Below are 18,857 nucleotides of genomic sequence, written 5' to 3'. Positions count from 1 at the left end.
CTCACCCTCCATGTCTGTCTTCCCGAGCCCACTGCCAGGGTGCAGGAGAAGTCATAGAAGGGGCTGCTTCAAACTGCCTTTTTCAACTTGAAATTTTATAAATTCTATTTTTATAAAAAAACAAAAGCAGACAAGGTCCTCTCCACACAGGCACATGGCTGGGATGGTTTTGGTGGCTCTGCTTTCCTCCTCCTTGCTGGAGTTCCCAGGGTTCAGGACAGCGAGATAGGGAGCGTCTAGGTGTTACCAAACCCCGAGCGTCACCTGGATGCTGAAGCTGGCAAACACATGCAGGAGAACCACTCGGCACTGACCTCCAGAAACCCAGACCGGGCAGGCAAACTCCACTATTTTCACCCATTTATCCAGCAGGAAATATCCACAAGAAGACACAGCTCTGATTCACTTTCTCTGCTGGGTCATGGTCTGATCATTGAGCCCAGGAGGAAAGCAGAGCCAGCAAAACCATCCCAGCCACTTGTCTGTATGGAGAGGACCTCCTCTGCTCTTTTATAAAAATAAAATTTAAAAAAATGTATCAAATGTCTTTGTATGGCTCAGTCTATTCCCTAATGGACAGGAACCCATACCACAGCAGAGGTGGCCCTAACAAAGCCCCTTGCTGGCAGCTTCAGCACAGAAACCAAAGCCTGAATGAATCCCAGGGACCGAGCTTCTTCCAGGACAGGAGCAAGGTAGGGCGACAGTGCAGCATGGTGTTTTGGGTAAATCTGAGGCCTTTAGCTTCTGTCAATCCTTTCATCAGCTTTAACTTCAGCCTTGCACATGCCAGGAGCCACACAAGGGCTGCACTTCTTCACCCTCCCATCCCGCAGAACTGGTGCCAATTTTGCTCAGTTTACTATTCAACAAAGGGTTTTACAGTTGCCTGAGACAGGATGAGTTTGGAGCGGCAAATCCCCCCCCCCAACTTTTTGTCCACAAGAGAAAGAGATAGGGTCCCAGGCTGCCAAGGCTTGGCAGACTCCCCCCCGTCCCCAGCACACAGAGCCAAACTTAAGAATAAGCACGACAAAAGAAACACGCATCTTATCTACCAGCCCCTTGGAGCAGAACATTTCCCCAGCAGTGGTGGAACAAGGATTCCCAGAAATGCAAGACATGTTTTATCTCTCCTGCTTCCTTACTGCACATGCTGTATCACACAGGGACCGGAAGCAGAGACCACAAGCCCACCCATGTGCTTTTAGAAGGAGGCTGGGAAGAAGCAGAGGGCAGAGCTTCAGTGTTTGACTGGGCCACAGGAATCCTGCCCATCTATCCAGTCACTATTGATGAGATCAGCAAACTCCCAAGGTACCATTCCTCCAAAGTCAAAAGAAAGCAGCATTGGACCAAGGGGGTGCCAGCACTCACCAGAGATGGACCAGCAGGTACCTTCCTCAACTGGGATTTAATATCAGATACAGCACCCTGGAAGGGACTGCTCTGGGATTCAGGCTGCAGGTTGTAATGCTGCTCTTAGGTTCCCTAGTGCCACAAGTCCCAGGAGGAGTGACTCAACCTTTTGCTCTCCCAGAGTGGAGAAATAGAGCACTGTGTAGGAATTTTTAAGACAAAGTCTTAAATACGAGCTCTCCACAGACTACCCCAACCCTATGAGCCTCTGAAAGAGTAAGCCTGGAGGAAGACAGCATCACTTAGAGCCTCCCCTTTGCCATAGTGGGGCTGGTCTGTCCTTTTGTTGGTGCTACACTGGCCTTGCACGTGATGCTCAATCATTGCCGCTCTTCGTGGGACTGCTCCATTAATGTAGATGCTGAGTTCAGCACCAGCTCCTTGGCTCACTCGTTTGAGCTGCCCAGATCAGGTCACACTTGCCCTGCCTGCACTCTCTCTGAGGAGGTGGACAAGCTCTAACACTGCTGACATCTAAAGCCCCAGCTCTGATCTACTTCTTCACCTTCTAGGGATACAGGGAGCGGGGTCTGACATCCCAGGGGCGAGGTGCTGTAAATGATCTGAACCCACAATGGCAGATGCCAGTGTGCCAAAGCAGTGCTCAGACACAACGGTGGTCAGAGAGATCTTAGAACATGCACAGAGCAGAACGAGCCCAGAAGGCGCCCAGGCTTTCGATGCAGTGCAAAATCCATTTGCCCTCAGCGTCTTCCCCTCCTCCAGTTTTAAACCAGGACCTTAAATATTCACCCCACTCCCCAGTTCCCGAGGTTCCCCCCCGAACTCACTGCTCTCCCTCCCCAGCTGCCAACTCTTGCCCTTCCCGTAACGCCCCACAGCCATTCACTATTAGCTGAGTTTGAAAAGAGTTGGTTTATATTCTGGCCAGGCTCACAGCAACACCATGCAGCACCCAAAAGCACATCACCTACACCCCTTCAGCAGCAGAATATGGGCAGGTGCCTTGGGCAAGAACCCACCCTCTGCCCAACACAGGGTGTCCCCTGAGGTCCCAATCCACTGCTTATGGCACCATGACCCGAGCATCTTAGTGCCTTGCGATCATCGATATACCTAGCGCTTCCTCTCTGCATGGGGTATTATCTTCAAGTTATGAACGGGGCCTGAAGCCCAAGAGAATTAGTGACTTGTCCAGGGCTCCAAAGAAAATCTGGGGCAAAGGAGGGATTTAAACCCAGGTTTCTAGAGTGCAGAGGTAGTGTCCTAACCACTAAGCCATGTCTCACCAGATTAAGAGCATTTGTACAGGCCCTAGACACGACCTAGCAGCACAGAAAGCAAAACATAGGCTACATGCCCTCGGTCACAACATGCCGCCAATACAGAAGCGGTCTCTGATACTTGCTCACTCCCCCCTGGGGAGAAACCTTCCTCCTCGCCAGTCTGTCCATGAGGTCTAACCTGGAAACAGCACAACAGTGCCCTTTCGCTGCACATGTGATGATTGAGAAAGGCCACCTTGGAGACTGCATCTCAAGGGCTCTGCTGTGCTTTTCCACATGGCGTGAAGCAGTAGCTGCCATGTGGAAGGGGTGCTGGGACCCAATAGCTAGCAGCTGCTCCTTTCTGAACACTGCAAGTACCACTGGGTGTGTGAAAACGAGGAGGAAGAAACGATGTTTTGCTCAAAATGCATCACTCACTTCCTGAGACGGGGCAGGGCTCCTACCACCCTAAGGTCAGAACCACCCCGGCCTTATCTACCCCAAGAATAACGGAAATTGGAAGCTACTCTCGTCTGAAGGGGAGCACGCCTGCTTGATGAGCACCACAACCAGGGCTAACAGGGAGACCTGGGGAGCGACTATGAACAGCAAGCGGGAGACCCCATCCACATCAGGAGACAGCCAGGTCCTTGCTAGACTCTCTGCAAGACGGTTACTGCCCACGACCACATCCTCTTATGCCAGCAAAGATATCTCTTGAGACCTGAAAAGCAAACAAGTTCTTGAGCTAGGAGGCATGTCAGAGCCCTGGATCCCCCCGGGGGCAGCAGAGGAAGAGAAATGAATAGCGCTGCATAAAGCAGCCTCTCTTACAGCATCAGGCAGTCAAACGAGAGCAACGTTTTATAACGTGCTTAGCACAAACTGAGTTGAATTGAGTGAGGAGTTTGGTTTAATTCCCACCCTGTGGCGATGGCACTTTTTAAACTTGCTTTCCACGGAAATTGCCGCCCTGGTGAATATTTGTATTAGGAAAAGCAACAAAACGAAGCAGACTGACTTTTCTTCCCCAGCTGCTGGCTCAAAACTTGCCCAGGGCTCAACACAAATGGGGAAGAGCTGACAGCTGCTGGTTAATTTCTCCGTAAATTAAGTGATTTCATTTCAGTGTACTTCCTACCGAGGAGACGGGTCTCCCAAGCCTCCACCCTCGGCACTAATGACCCTCTTGCTGGAAACATCATCAACCTCTGATCCTATCTTCAAACTCCTAGGCCCTCTGGTTATTAGGAAAAGAGAGCATGGTCTTTCCTGGTGGCCACTGCCATGAGTCTCAAGGATGGCAGGGCAGTTTGTAATTTTAACACAAGGTGGCAGGCTTTTCCCCTGCAAATGCCTGGAAAAAAGTTACAAACCACTCTACTTTCTCTAACATGACACCTGGCATTAATGATGGCCGCGTAAAAACACATCTAGGCACAGGCAAGAAGCGAAGCGTACCCAGCTAGAGCCAAAGCGTACTGGTGGCTAGTCCGTGAACAGGTATATTGTGGTAACACTTACAAAATAACTTTATCTGTGGCCCTGCTCCGCATATAGGTTATAATGGAAACAGCCACGTACCGAATTTGATGTATGCCTTGGCGGAGTGTGGAATCGCACACAAAGCTTGTTTTTATGCAGTCCATCACATTCACATGCTCAAGTTACCCAAGTCGCTACTTAAGAAGTCAGCCAGTTTATACCAGAGGGGAAAAAAAAAGAAAAAGAAAAACCACACACCCACCATCTTCTCCTATAAGGTTTATCAACCACAACTTCAGTGTTTACAGCATGCAATTTCTGTGAACAAAAAAACAAAAAAAAAAAAGAGAGATCACATGCTGCTGGGTGCTATACAGGCCTCTAAGATGCTGCTGCTGTATCAAGCCAATACGGAGGCTCCGACACCTACAAAAATCAACTGCAGCCTTGACTGCTCAACCCCCGGACTGCAAAAATACTTTTCAAGTCTACAGGAACCGAGCCGCGCAGAGCTCGCAAGGTGTGTATGTACAACACGGGGCAACAGGAAGCAACTTTCAATTCAGGCAGGAACCAGGTTCAAGGAGGAGATCAAAGGAGCTTTTCTTCTCCACAGACACGTGTGGAACGTCCTCCCTGCTCAGCCCATATAGGCTCTCCCTGAGTTTTAAACCATACTGTCTATAGAGTACCCTGTGATCTGGCTTTGGAAAGGTGTTAAACTGTCCTAGCTGCGGGGGTGGGAATCGTGTGATAAGGCAGAACCCCATTTGCTTTGCATCGAGAGCACAGGCAAAAGCTGAGAGCTGATGGTCCTTCAAAACCATTCCACAATTCCCCACAAAAGACAGACGATTGTCTCAGGGCGTCTCAGGACCACGGGCTGCTCCTCCACAGCCCCACAAGACAGCCAACGTAGGAATCGGCATACTCCAGTTTGAGGCTAACCCAAGGCTTGATGGCCTATCCCAGCAACCGCGTGGTGCAGACGGAGCTGTCCCCCTTCTCCGACGGATGAAAAGTGGACTTCTTATTTTGGCCTCAAGCCCTACCATGTGTTCTGCACGGATACCCCATGACATCAGTTCAGCAGGGAGCCCCACTGAAATTAGCTGGGGGCTTACACACAAGGAGCTTATTACAAGATCAGGCCTCTGCAGCTACATGAGTTAGTTGACGCTTTGAGTCATCCATGGCCAGATGACCTGGTAATTTGCTAATTGAAAGGGGATTTCATGCTGGGCATGGCTGCCAGAAACGCAGCCCTAGAAACTGAAGCAATCAGCATTCAGCACTGCAAACTTCCCCCACGCTACCCCAAGAAGCGCATCTCCCTGTACTGAAGTGGGCCCCAAACTGAGATGAGAAAGGAGACCAGACTTTGGGACTCATTCAGGTTGGCCAGCAAAGTAGGGTGGAACCACTTGATCCACTACAAATCCGACTGAGCACACCACATGCAGGCTCCTGCCTTATATCCATCGGGTAGCAGCTCCTCCGTCAAGGCAAGGCTTGGCCAAGTTCAGATGTAGAACAGACCACTTCACTTCCCCATTAAGGATCCCCAAGCAGCCCTGCTATATCATTCCTTCTCATTGGGGGGGGTTAACATCACACATTTGCTCCTGTTTTCAAAAGTGGAATTTTCTTTGGGGGGAAAAAATAGAATGAAGCATCTCTTATCCTTTACCGTCCTTTTAAGTTCTTTGTAGGATACAGAGGCCTAGAGTCTTGGGTCCAAAGGAGGTGTGCTGAAAGGCTGGCTCTGCCTCCTGCTGGCTCCTGCAAACTTCTCTGGGAGGCAGCATAAATGAAAGTAGCCACAGTAAGACACTCCTCTCCTAGGGTCCTTGGTCCTCTCTCTGGTAGAGCAGGGCAGAAGCAGACAGGGGATCACGCCCATAAGATAGATAGCCTTGCAATCTTCTTAGCCAAAGTTAGGGCAGAGCCTGAAAGGCATTTAGGCACCAAACTCTCATTGAAATCAAGCCACTAATTAGTGCAAGGTTAGTATTCTGAAGCCTCCATTAAAGTTTCCTAATTTATTTCATTGCACTTGGCCAACTTTTAGGAAATCTTACTTTTAACTACTATTATACCAAATATTTCAGTCTACATTTACATATTGGCTATTTACAGTCTGCCATGCAGCACTACAACCTATTCATTTTAGCTCCACTGTTCCATGGTGTCTTTCAAGCTCTCCAAGCACTTGATTAATCACCTTTACTCCTCTACTCCATGAATGGATTGTCATACACAAGCTATTAAACAGAGACAGAGATGTTCAAGCAATCTGCCCAACAGAGCAAGGCCAAGGATCTCAGCATCCTGACAGCGCTCTCTTTTAAACGCCAGACAGCGCTGCCTTCTTTTGCTTCCCCAAGAGCCAATGCCTTCCAGCACTGTGTGTGCTCAATGTCTCCTACTGCCAAATATCCATGATAAACCATCAATGCAGCGATCGTAGATGTTTTCAGTTGAAGCTGCATCAACTGATATCTTGGTCACGCCAATCTAGCCCCTCTCTGAAGCCAAGGGCAGTTTTATCTATGAAAGGACTATAAGATCAGGCCCCATTTCCGCCCAGTATCCTTTGGCTTCGTTCCTCCTTCTCTCAAACAGGGACTCCTTTCTCCAGAGAGTATGCAATGCTCACACCACCCCTGTAAACACACCCATTAGAGACTCGCAGGGAAAAGAAATGGGAAGCAGAACTCTGCTAATGTAATCTGGGCTGGAGCTAACCTTGTTTGCGTGTATGGCTAATGCAGGGGGAGGGACCATGAACATGGGAAGAGATAGGAATGAAGTCCTTATGCATGGAGATGTCCTTATGCATGGAAATAACACCACATTGTGGTACCATTAAGAAGGCTAGCAAAGTGATTCAAAAGTGATCCATTATCATTTACATGAATAGATGAGTGCAGGTAAAAGAGCAGATCCTGCAAGCTTCTTGGTTGCATTTACTAGAAACACCACCAATGGCTTAGGGGAGCAGCAGCAACCTTTTCAAACCACGGATCGGAACAACCCGGCTCTGAGTCCAATGTGGGCCTGGTGGCTTCCATGACATGTCAGTGGCAGGGCGCTTTCCATTGCATCTGCTGCTTTTCCCAGCCCCCCACTTTCCAGCTGGGGTGCAAGCACAGCTTCTAGCTGGTAGAAACTGTGCCAGGGCCAGGCAGCCGGAAGCTGTGACATGCTGCTCCCACGTTTGCAGCACAGCTTGGGGGAATAGGGGACCAGCCAGAGCATGGATGCAGCTTCCAGCTGCCTGGTCCCGAGGCAGCTCCCCATCAGCTGGAAGCTGTGCCTGCGTCACTGCCAGGGGGAGGCTAGGGAGCTGAGGAGGAAGCAGCAGTGGCAGCAAGGGTACCACTGGAAGTTGCCCAGCCTTGGTGCAGCTCTTTGCTACTTAGCCCTGCCATGGGTGCAGGCACAAGCAAAGCCTCGGGCTCTACAGATCAGATCCCGTGGCTCTGTGGGCCAGATCCAGCCTACAGGCCACGTGTTGCCAACCTCCGGCTTAGATGGCAGAGAAGAGGGAACAGTTTGGGCACACTAAAGCAGCCAGTACAACAGTGAAGAAGAATAAGCAAGCTCTCTGGACAGGTCTAGGAGCTTAGCCTGGACAGAAGGATTTTGGTGGCTGCAGCTTAACTGATGTGCTCACAATGAAATAATTGATTTCTTGAAATATCACGTCCAACAGAAAACAGCATAGTCTGGGGGTTGAAGCAGGGGCTTATGAAGTCGGGACTCTTGGGTTCTACCCCACCCCGACACCTCCCAGGTGTGGCCTTGGGCGTCATCCCGGTGCTCTAGGTTTTCTATATATAAAACAGGGACTTTCCATCTCCCTCAGAGGGATGCTGTTTCTTGAATATTAGCAGTGCTTTAGGAGGTCTGGGTGAAAAGCCCAACCAAAGTGCTAGGTTGGCTAGTTTCTACCAAAGTGCTACGTGTTTTTACAGCTAAACTGGGCTCAGATTGGACTGTGGGAGGAGCTGGTGACGAATGAAAATTTTCATTGGAGAGAGGACATTTCTGAAAGAAATCTTTCAACCCCTGTATGGGCCATTGGCAAAGCCAGAAACCCAGCACATCTCAGTAGTGAAAAAAAAGCCACTTATGTCTAGCAATGTCCTGCACTGTCCAGCTTTCTCTACTTTCAGTGCCTACCCCAAACAAACACACGTCAAGGGACTTTCACATACTACAGCTCTGAAAAGACTTCTTCATGCCTTGCCAAAATACACACTTCAAACTCCAAGGCTAAGAACACAATAGGCAGCGTGTGCTGCCATGAACAACCACGCTTGGCAGCACAAGCTGGTATCAAACAAGGTAGCTGGGCTGAGCCAGCCAGCCACAAAAAATAAGTAAATAAAAATCCTGGGGTGATGCTTAATGGCTGAAGCAAACCTGTTAAGCGATAAGTTGTAAACCGTCAAGAACAAGGAAGAGTAAGTTAAAATCTTAACAGGGGAAGACCCTTTCCTCCTTCCTCCCATCCGGTGCTACAGAATAGGAATCCGAGAGCAAAAGGCGAGTTTCTCATCCTGTCTTTCTTGGCTAGAAGAAATGTCACTGCCACACAGTGGCTGGGGAGCACAGAAAAGGGGTGGATAAGTGTACAGAGGTAGAGGAAACCCTTAGACCTCTAGAAGAAATACCCACATCCTGATGTTAACTGAATCGAATTGCCACACTCCATGAAAAACAGACTTGTTAACAAGGACAGATTTGCCGGAGGAATGAAAGGATATCCAAATTAACAAGATTTATTACAAGAATTGTTGCATTCTGCAACATAATCCCGATGCATCATCCATACAATGCCATCATTAAGGTATTAAGTATCCGACAAACGAGAAGGCATTATAGCCTAGGGGCCATATAATCAGTACTAGCAACTATATCATTACATTCAAGTCAGAATGCACTAAACAAGCATCACATATCTATGGAAGAACTAAAAAATGGCACGGTAATCATAAGGCTACAAGAGCAATTGCATGGCTTGAAGGGACTAAGATGGGGAGAGATTAAAAGAGTTAAATAACTCGTGGCAAAGGGATGGGACCATCTATTCATGCAAGAACAACTTTAGCACAGAAGGAAAGAAATTCAGCATGCAACAAGGGGGCATGACAGGAGATAATGGGCAAGAACCTGAGGACAACTGGACCAAATATTAGGAAGAAACTATTAGGCAGGGAATAATTTTCCATAGGACGTGTGAGGTACCAATTGCATGGCAAGCATTAGCTCTATTATTAACCCAGTTTTGAAACCCCCACAAGCCTGTCCCTCCCCCCACCGCCACCCTCCTAAAAAGAAAGAAAAATCTCCACAACATTTCTCATGCTGGGATACATTTTTTTCAGAGAAATTTAAGGGGAAAAAAAAATGTTTTATTTCCTATATTGGTTCCCTGAATAAGATGGGATTATATAACTTGAATATTATATTTGCAGAAATAGTTGCAAGAGTCAAGGTAACAGTTAATATTTGTATTGCAGGAGCACCAAAAGCCCAACTTAAGACTGAGGTCCTGTTACCCTCAGTTATACTCCAGCCAAGACTGGGGTTTTTTGGTGCTCCTGCAATACAGATATTAATTGTTAGCTTGATCCTTGCAGTACAGGAAGACATTGACCCAAAACTTGCATTTTGGTTGGATGGCAAAATAAAGCTGGCAGAATTGCGCAAATCAAATAGAGTAACAATGAGTGATGAAAGGTTTTTCAGCAAGAAACCACCTAGATCCCCTAACCGTTTACTTGGAAACTTCTCCACCTTGGAGATGTCTTTGGGACATCAGAAGGCTCCTCACCCTAGCGCTGGCATAACGAGGTCCAATGGCTGGACCCTGACTCCTACCCAGATCAGACTTGGAAACCAAGCAGTTTATTAATTAACCGCAGAAACAATTGACCAAGGGGTGGGATGTGTCCTTCAACACCACAAGTCTTTGGAGGCTGGACGTCTTTCAGCAAAAAATAAAAGGATGCTTTATTCCAACCACAAGGTATTGGACTCTACGCATGGATTACAGGGTGAAATCCTGCCTGCCGTGTTAGGCGGCAGGTCACATTAGGTGACCGGGCTGGACCCACCTGGCTTTCAAACCCGCGCAGCGCACGCCAGCGAAGGGTTGCATTGGGGAATTTCAAACTCGGACGGGTTACGAGTGTCTAAGTCTCGGAGGCCCACAAGGATGCGGGGGCCGGGCAACCGATTTGGAAAGAGAAAGCTGCTGGGAGCCACCCCTCCATCCTCCCAAGGCAGGGTCAACCTCCCCTTCCCCCGAGGGGCACCAGGAAGGACCGCAAGAGACAGCACCTGGGCCCTGCCACCCGCACGGGCCCGGGACAAGGGCACGGGCTGCGCCCCGCACACACGCGGCGTGCAGAGGTGGCCCGCCCCCCGGGCCCGGCACTCACCTGCCCCGCCCGGCTCCAGCGCCCATCCCAGGCCGGGCTGCCGCTCCGCGCGCCCGGCATGAACCCGGCGGCTCCGCTCGCTGCGAGCCGGCGCCCGCGGCACCGCGGCGCGGGAGGAGGCGGAGGCGGAGGCGGAGGCAGCCGGGGGCCGGGCGTGCGGGCGGGCTGGGAGGAGCCGCTGCCATCCGCGCCGCCGGGGAAGAGGGAGCACAAGCACCTGCCCCGATAGGCCCGGCGCGCGCGACGTCACCCTTTCTCTCTATGTCGTCACAATGGAGCCGGGAAGGCCAGGCCAGCGCCCCGAGGCAGCTCCTTCCCCAGCGTCACAGGCGCAGTGTTACATTGTAACACTTCGGTATGGAGCTCCTCAGTAGAGCCACATCGAAGTGTTACACAGTAGATAAGTGCCGACTAGCCCACGTTACCCCCGACCTCGGAGGGGAGGAAGTGCCCCGGGAGAGGTGTGGGAGACAGCCCCCGAGCCCCCCTGGGGCTCCTCCTCCCCCCCGAGTTTAAAGCCTTCCAGTTTACTTACCTGGCACCAGGGCACGAAGGCAGTTTTGCCCGGGATAACTGTTCTTCCAGCGCGGTTTAGTACCCGCCGCGGTGCTGGGGCTTAAAGCCCACTTTGTGGAAACGGGAGCCTGCTCCCTAGCTTGCTCCTGCAGCCATATGGTCAAGGGCAGGCCAAACTTGGGGGCCTCCAAACCCCAAGTCTCCGGGCTTGGGCCTGCACATAGGATGCCTGCCAAAAGACTTTGGAAATATGTGGAGCCCCTGGTGGGGGTGGAGGATGTTTGCCGGTTGTCCGGTCACTTTTGGTTCAGGACTGACTCATGGATTTGGACTTGATTTGGCTTGGAGCACAAAACATTTCTTTAAAAACAAAAAAACAAAACCCAAGTTTAAAGCCGACAGTGGCAGCAGCGTGTCTCATCAGGCAGCAGTGAAGAGCATCCACTGAATTCCTGGCTGGTTCCAAGCCACCTGATCCCTGCTCGCTCCATATGATTTGGAACCCATTTGGCTAATTTGACCTGGAGCCCAAATAGATTTAATAATAATTTTAAAAAATCCCTTCTAAATTCTTCATGCCATGAGTGTTAGGTCCCTCTCTTCCTTTGAATGGTCTTGGTGTTGCAGCAGGGACAGGTTGCAAGTTCAAGGCCACGGCAGAAGCGGTCCCAGCGTGGCCCTGTCAGATTCCAGCGAATCTACAAATTCGGCTAAATACCTTGTCACAAGGACACAAAACTAGGAGAGAAAAGGATGTTTCACCAGTCAGGCTAACCTTTGTCCTGCCATGCTGCTGCCTGTTCACTGCTCCTGGTCATGAAGCTCCTATTCCACAGCTCTGCAGGTTGTTTTTAACACACATTGAAGCAAAAACAAATATAATTTCATGGCAATCTTAAACTGAATAATCCAGCCCTAAACCCCTAGCATATGAGTAAAGCTTCTAGTTTATTTTTAACTGGAGAAAAATAGGCATGGTTTCATAGGTGATGATGCACCTGCACCCCCTTTGCAAAATTCTAGATCCGCCCATGAGAGTAAGTAAGTGTTGCCCATGAAAAGAAGGTATGTTGGAGAGGTCTGGGACAGAGGCATAATGTAGCGACTGCTTATATTGCATTAGTGCCTTCTACACAAGCATCTCCAAGCTTAACTGGGAACAAACCTAGTTCCTAGCACTGTCCTGCGAGGTTTGCATTATCCCCATTTTACAGGCAGGGAATTTGAAGCACGAAAGAAGGTTCTGCAACTTTCCCTAGGTGCCATGGAGAATTAGTACCTGGTAGGAGACAGAGGGCAGGGATTTTCAAATGCACAAATGGCAGCCAGCCACTCAACTCTCATTAATTTTCAATGGGAATAGGGCACCTAACTACTATTTCTGCATTCAAAAATCTCTCTCTTTCCCTCCCTCCCTTACCTTGTCTCCCTATCTGTTTGAGAAGTGCCTCATATATCTTAGATATTAAATAATAAATAGTCAACAGAAACCTGATTTCCTGATACCTATTACCTTGGCTACCTCCAAAACGATCTACCTTTTTTCCCTTGTTCTTTAATTATTTCTTTCTAGGTCTAATAGGTCATTAAGTAAAAATAATAATTATTTTGCATGATAAATAACAATGTGCTTTCACTTCTTTGCTGTTTGTAACTCATGTGAACTTCTCATGAGCCTCAAATCTGGCATTTTTCTTAAAAAGACACTCATGGACCCAGAGGGACAGACTTTCATCTTCAGCTCCCTCCGTGCAAAAATGAAGTTTATTTCCTACCTATGGGGACTTTTTACCATCTCGTACCATCTACACTTTTCCCAGAGCCTGACGAAGGGACTTTGCTCCTGAAAGCTTGCAGAAAAGGACAATTTTCCTTCCATTTTCCAGTTGGTCTAATAAAAGGTATAATTTTGGAACCAAGAGTTCTAGTTTTTTGTATGCATTCTTCTTAAAACACCCACTCCTGGAGGCATGCAATTATGCAAGCATCCCAAATCTTAGGGGGAAAAATAATCTTGCGCTTTAAAGACATGCTCATTATTCTTAGGGACCAATTCACAATTCTTGAACATTTGGGGATGGAACAGTGATAGCTTAGCATAAGTACAAAATGTTATTCTTGATCATGATGTTGAATGAAACATCCTGTCCTTAACTTTGTTGAAACCCAGATATCACATTTTAATCTAATCTTTTAGAATTCTGAATTTGTCTCCTATTTTCAGTCATAGGCTTGGACATGTGTTGAGATATTTTTAACAGACTGTTTACTGGAATTCTAGTTTCTGTTCTGCTTTTTTCTAACAGCCTTTCTTTTCATTATCTTCAAGTCTCACATGGGCAGTACTTCTGAATGTTAACAACATGACATTGCCCAGAGGTGTCTACATGACATTAAACACAGAAGGGCTAGTGGGAAGAAGCTGAAGAAAAAAAAGTTTCCAGTTCAACAGGGTTAAGGAACCAAGAACTCCAGAGCAGCGCAAGGGAAATTGCAAGTAGTTGCTTTGTTCATCCTGTAACACAACTATTTTATAGAGCTGAACATATTTGGTGCTTCAATGAAGACAGGGTCTTTGCCCCAGAGACCTTAAAACCTAAGTTTTACACATGACCTAAAGCACGGGTGGGCAAAATGCGGCCCACGGGCCGGATGCAGCCACCAGGCCATTCTAAATTTTTTTTTAAGGGCCCCACAGGCTAGATAGAAAATTAATATTTATCTGCCCCTGGCTGCCTGTCATGCGGCCCTCGATGGCTTGCCAAAACTCAGTAAGCGGCCGTCTGCCTGAAATAATTGCCCACCCTGACCTAAATAGAGGGTGCATAAGGGATGCAGTCCAGAAGATCACATGGTTATTTTATGTAAGCAAATTATCCGATTCAAACTGTATTGCTACGATGTTCTTGTGAATTAGGGATCCCTGGAAACAAACAATTATGCTTTGCTGCAACTACCAACTGAACCAGAACGGTGTGTTTATCTGATTAGTCTGGTGATTATCTTTCTTTTTTTCTTTACACCAGCTCAGTTTCTAATCTCAGAAGGAAACACCCTTTGGATTTAAAATGCTCTCTCTCCAAAAACCCCCAAAACCCCCACCCCAAAAAACCCCCAACCCACTACAACATAAAATACTATATACATTAAACTCTGCTCCCCCCCCCACAAAGCACCACCATTTTGGTGAGCAACCAAAGACATAATTAGTCTTCTTTACTGTGTTTAATATACTACAAAGAAGGTAAAAGAGGCTTAATGGCGCAAGTCAATTGGAAGGGGTTGATGAAAACCTACCCCGTCCTGTCGTTGCTGGTCTATATTACAAGCCTCTGCTTTGAGCTCCTCTGGTATGAGCAGTACTTGGAGCCCAAAGGACAAAGATCCCTACTCTCAGCTGCCACCAAGATGGAAAATAAAATACAGCTTCTACACAGGGTCATGGGCGGCTGCTGCTATTGTATCACCACCAAAGTTAAATCAAAAGGAATAATTTTTGAGGCAGGAGACGCTGATCTTGTGACCATATGAAGTGACTATTTATATAGCACACCTGCCTCAGAATCCCTCTTCTTCCATCAAATCTAGTTGAAGCCTCTTGTCTTAACCTTCAAGGCCCTTCACAGCTCTCTTCTACCATACTTATTCACCTGTCTCTTTGCCAACTTGTTCCTGCTCTCCCTGCTCCAACCAAAGACACCAACCACCCTGCTGTGTCCGCAACCCACTTCAAGCATGGAGCACATCTGAAGTGACTCTGTGCAGCTGCTAACTTTCTCTTTTTAAAAAATCCGCTCTCAAGGCCAATCTCATGCAAGATTCATAGCTGAAACTCAACATCTAGGGGCCAGATGGAGTGTGCAAAGTGTGAGGATGCCACTGCAAAATACACCCCCCCAGGTCTAGGCACTTCTAGTAAGCATGCTCTTAGCTACCAGGTGGGCACATAGGGAAAAAAAATAACCTGACCATGTCCCAAGACTCAAATCCTACAGGGCTTTACAGAACTAGTAAAAATAACATTCATAAAAACAGTACTCACCACTACTACTGCTAAAACTCCTATAGCTAAGAGTACCCAAAAAGGAAAGCCACATGTATTTGAACCACAAAAACAAACAGGAAGCCAGAGCAGTCTTTGGAGAGTTAAAAACTCTTCACTCCATGTGGTTAACACCATTGAACAGGCGGGCAACCGCGTTTGAAACAGCTGTCACTTACAATTGGTCTGCAAGGGCAGCTGACTCCTGCTCTCATTTAAAAAAAAAAAAATCAAAGGGAGTTTTTGCCTTGGGAGTCAAAGGGTCTGGGTAGAACGGCTTACAGTAATCCAGCCTGGAGGCCACAGCAGAGAGCTCAAGCACAAGCATAATGAAGACAAGATCCTTCTTCACAGGAACTTGCATCCAGCCAAACAGATCAAGCATGAGATCTAGTACTTTAAATGTTGATAAGTCATAGTTTTGGCTACTTCTTCTCACCGTAACTAATGAGTCCCTCTCGGATCCTTGTACTGCTTCGCTGAGTGTATTCTGATTTGGAGGAACCCAGGCTGTCTCATGGGTTAAGCACGCACATACCGAGTGGGGCCTAAGAGAGCTCTCTGAAAATGTTGGAAACTGAAGCATTGCATTTTTTTTATGGCAGATGTTATAGGGAAATGTAATATTTAGTGTTGCACCTTTCTTCCTGAAACTGCTGGGCATGTTCATTCCCAGATTCAGAGCCTTTGAACACTGAAAAATGCTACAGCACACCCATCCCAAGAGGACTATACAAGCAGCTTCTGTGTGTGCTTTTACAGATACTCCTTGCAGAGCCAATTCAATTCCCCAGCCTACCTTTACCTCCCACTTCCCAGACCAGACAAAGAAACTATTGATTTGACTACATCAGAACTCCAGTCCAAACTTCTAAGATTTGCAGAAGTTCAAATCTGCTTCCAAACGTTGAATGTAAAGCCCCACGTGACTATAGCTTCAACAGTGTGATAGGACATGAGTGATAACGCACATGAATAATCTAACAGCACAGAGGCATCCTCAGGAAGAAAAAAAGAGGCCGGTCACATCTAGGGCTTACCATTTAGTTTCCCCTAAACAAAGTATATGCATTTTGCAACATCCGATCCTTCTGATTTTATTCATAATAAATAATATCTAACACTTTTCACACACAGCTCTCAAAGCACACTAAAAAGGTTAGTATCATAATCTCTGCCCAGCTCCAGCGCTCAAAACAGATGGGGAAACCGAGATACAAAGAAGTCACTTACTCGAGAACAAACAGAGAAATGGTGGAAAAAACGAGAAACTGAACAGAGATCTTCCAACTACCAGTCTGGTGAGCTAAGCAAACAATTTTTTTTTTTTTTTTTATTAGACAGTGGTATTAGCCACTTATAATGTGTTTTAGGCAATTAAAATATCCCCCTCTCAAAAGTAATGAGCTCAGAGAGAACAAAGTGTTAAAGTACTAAATTGAGTTAACTTGGAAAAGACAATGAAGTGACTGGAAGGGTGATGGATCTGAAGGCAATGGGGAAGAAAAGTGCAATAGGCCTTTTGGCAATGTAAGTTGTCAAAAGGCCTCTTGCATCAGGGCTAGGTGATGTGAACAGAAGGAAAGAAGAGACATGCACAGAATGGAGGAGGGCTGAGGGCATAGGCGAAGATTCCCATGAACTAGTATTTTAACAGGATTCTCTCTCCCTCTTTCTTATGACTTCCTACATTTCTTTCCAGTTTTGAGGCTTAGAGTCTCAGAGGGGGTGCAAATTCACCATGGTACATCCTCAAGGAGAAATACCCTTTAACCTCTGATGAGAGGTAGTTGAGCAGCAACATGGAATCAGAGGTATTCAGTCCGCAGGATACATGAGAAGTGCACCTTGCACTATACCCATGCACAGCAACAGGAAAAAGGAATGAATTGTCATGAGTGCAATCCTCGCTTCTTCTTAAGAGGTTAGTGGCCGTTCTGCACCTCGGAGGACCTTAAGAAGTGTTGTACAGTGTTTTATTCCCAATTCTACTCTTGACTACATGGAACTGAGCTCCTCTGTGAGGCAGGCACAGCTCTGCTGATGCTGATTGCTCATAGGAACCACATCCACAGAAGCTAGTATTTATTTCCTTCCTAAAGGTTCTTCCTCTTTATTTCTCCCCAAGTAGCTTCCATGAGAGAGATGCATTTAGGCTGATTATGCTTCGAAGATGTGATGGTTACTGTACAGGGCAGATATGGAAAGTCTCAGCAGTTTTTATGCTCATTTACAATTTTTTAAACTGAATTGTGTTTCAGTTTGGGTTTTTTTAGCCCAACAGGAGGAGTTCCAGAGAATAATGTGCTGTGACCAGGCCTTTATGAGGTTTCTGTTCATTTACCATGCACACTTTGACATGAAAATCAAGGGAAGGAAATATGCCCATTAGCTCTAGGGCAAATGGATGATGAATTATGGGAAAACCTCAACAGCTGATACCTGTCAGCTTCAGGGTGCAACCAGTGGCAACAGAACAATGCCTTGAATTACTGGGAAATAATGCAGCACCAAGCCCCTAACACATGCTGGAATGGTTGAAGCCTCCAATGAGGACCTTAGCTAGATGAAGCCTTATTTAAAAAGGTACCTTTGAACTGAAGATGTGGGGAGAAGTGAGCATGCTAGAAGAGAGGGACAGGCTACAACTAGATCTCGACAGGTTACAGAGGTGGGCGGATGAGAATAGGATGGGTTTCAATACGGACAAGCACAAGGTGCTGCACCTGGGGAGAAGAACCAGCAGCACACCTACAGGCTGGGGAACTCCCTTCTCATCAGTTTAGAGTCAGAAAAGGATCTCGGAGTCGTTATCGATTCCAAGATGAACATGGGCTGATAGTGTGGGGGGGGGGGGGGGGACAGTCAGGAAGGCTAACTGCACTTTGTTATGCATCCACAGATGGGGTGATCCTCCCTCTCTATGCAGCACTGGTCAGGCCGCAGTTGGAGTACTGCATCCAGTTCTGGGCGGCGCACTTCAGGAGGGATGTGGACAGCATGGAGAGGGTCCAGAAGAGGGCCACTCGTATGATCAGGGAGCAGCAGGGCAGGCCCTAGGAGGAGAGGCTACAGGACCTGAACCTGTTCAGCCTCCACAAGAGACAGCTGAGAGGGGATCTGGTGGTCGCCTATAAACTTGCCAAGGGGGACCAGCAGGCAATGGGAGAGTCCCTGTTCTCCTGAGCACTACTGGGGGTAACAAGGAACAATGGCCATAAGTTGACTGAGAGTAGATTCAGACTAGACATCAGGAGGCACTACTTCACAGTCAGGCTGGCTAGGAGCGGGAACCAACTTCGAAGGGAGGTGGTGCTCGCCCCTACCCTGGGGGTCTTCAAAAGGAGGCTAGACAGCCACCTAGCCGGGGTCATTTGACCCCAGCATCCTTTCCTGCCCATGGCAGGAGGCCGGACTAGATGATCTGCTTAGGTCCCTTCCGACCCTACCTACTATGAAACGTGCTGAAGTAAATGGGATTTGATAAGGAGCAAGAAGGAGGAAACAAACAACGAAGATGGTACTTAATTCACAAAGCCAGAATGGCTCTATTTTAGTGTCCCTGCCCAGGTCATGTAGTTCAAAAGTATGTGCAGCTAGGTGCCTGGATAAATGACACTGTGGATTTGAAAAGGGTGCACTCCTACGTTGTTTACTCAGCAGTTTTAGCAGAAGAGCCACAAGCAGAAAAAAATGATCTATATTAGCTGC

General features: G+C 47.6%; 1 protein-coding gene across 5 annotated transcripts in view; it reads right to left on the bottom strand.

Annotated features, from left to right (window-relative positions):
* Positions 1-18,857, bottom strand: part of PIK3CD (phosphatidylinositol-4,5-bisphosphate 3-kinase catalytic subunit delta) — an 86,566-nt gene that overhangs the window by 30,650 nt on the left and 37,059 nt on the right. The window contains exon 1 of one of the 5 annotated variants that reach the window (XM_019493837.2): positions 10,589-10,705. The exons of the other annotated variants lie outside the window; for them this stretch is intronic. The gene's annotated coding sequence lies outside the window, so the exon portion shown is untranslated. Of the gene's footprint in view, positions 1-10,588; positions 10,706-18,857 lie in introns of those variants that run through there. 5 annotated transcript variants of the gene reach the window in all.

Source organism: Alligator mississippiensis, chromosome 13 (genome assembly GCF_030867095.1).
Source record: "Alligator mississippiensis isolate rAllMis1 chromosome 13, rAllMis1, whole genome shotgun sequence".
NCBI lineage: Eukaryota > Metazoa > Chordata > Crocodylia > Alligatoridae > Alligator > Alligator mississippiensis.
Note: the sequence above shows the minus strand (reverse complement) of the source record. Positions and strands in the feature narration are given on the sequence as shown.